The following is a 1,131-nucleotide window of genomic DNA, read 5'->3' on the forward strand; positions in this document are numbered from 1 at the left end:
CCTGGCAGGCAGGCAGGCGCCCGCCGAGGAGCTGCGCGCGAGCTGCTGGCTCTGCCCGCTGCTTCTGTGCGTTTTGGTAGCAAGGCCCCACTCCCCAAGGAAGGGGTGCGCCTAGACATGTGAGAGAGTGACGCCCTTGGTGAGGATTATAGTCACAATAATGACACATTCGCCAGCTCTGTAAGAGGTGTGCTTCCCACCCGGGCTCCCATGAGGTGAGCACCGGATGCCAGGAGGAAGGATGTTTGCTTTGTGACAAGGGCACTGCCCTCTTTTCTGGGGAGACCGGGACAATTTTTAGGCAGGGTGTAAGTGACTTTACAGCAGGCCCCAAATCTATTAATACAATTATGAATGCTACATTATTGAGGTTCAGTTTGTGTAAGAGGAAGGGTTTGAAACGGACTGGCTCTGTCGTGCTGTTGGCTGACTGATGGCTGCTTAGCGAGGCATGAAATGAGTCATTTGCGGTGGCCTCCTCAGTAGCAGGTGTCGTGCCACAGAGTCACGTGTGCAGGTGTCCTACATGTATAGTGCTCCTTACCTCTGGACGTGTAACAGGCATAGACTGAATCCAGGCAGTGGACTCTTAAGCTGTTGTGTGGTCGTGACTCCTGCTCCTGGGCTGCTCCCATTTTGGATGAAGACTTGTCCCATTAGAAGTGTCTACAAATCAAATTTGCATCCCAATTCAACCTTAGATTTGATAACAGCAGCATAACTCTCAGGATTGTGAGGTGGTATCTCTGCTGATATAACGGTGGGAGTTTGAGCCCTGCTCCAAGCTCACAGAAAAAACTAGCCTCAGTTGACCAAGCTGTAAGTGAGCATCAGGCTGGGAAGGCAAAGGCAGATGATTGTGGTATGTAGGCTCTGGAAGACCTTTGATCTTGATTGCAGATTTCACAGTTACAAATCTGGGTCTGCTCAGAAATTAAACTCACTTCCCAGGTCCTGTGTCCAAACGTGGATTTCAACACTGACAAGTGCAAGATGCTGCACCTGGGGGGGAAGAACCAGCAGCATACCTACAAGCTGGGGAACTCCCTTCTCATCAGTGCAGAGGCAGAAAAGGATCTTGGTGTCATTATTGATGCCAAAATGAACGTGGGCCGACAGTGTGGGTACGCG

General features: G+C 51.0%; 1 long non-coding RNA gene across 2 annotated transcripts in view; it reads left to right on the forward strand.

The window, feature by feature from the left end:
- The first annotated feature begins 2 nt into the window (after positions 1–2).
- LOC112551054 overlaps positions 3–1,131 on the forward strand; it is a 24,817-nt gene continuing 23,688 nt past the window's right edge. Inside the window, exon 1 of one of the 2 annotated variants that reach the window (XR_003095178.1) lies at positions 3–139. This is a non-coding gene — a long non-coding RNA (uncharacterized LOC112551054). Of the gene's footprint in view, positions 216–1,131 lie in introns of both variants that reach the window. The other variant, XR_003095177.1, reaches the window with a different exon arrangement.

Source organism: Alligator sinensis, unplaced genomic scaffold, assembly GCF_000455745.1.
Source record: "Alligator sinensis unplaced genomic scaffold, ASM45574v1 scaffold237_1, whole genome shotgun sequence".
In the NCBI taxonomy this organism is placed as follows: Eukaryota; Metazoa; Chordata; order Crocodylia; family Alligatoridae; genus Alligator; species Alligator sinensis.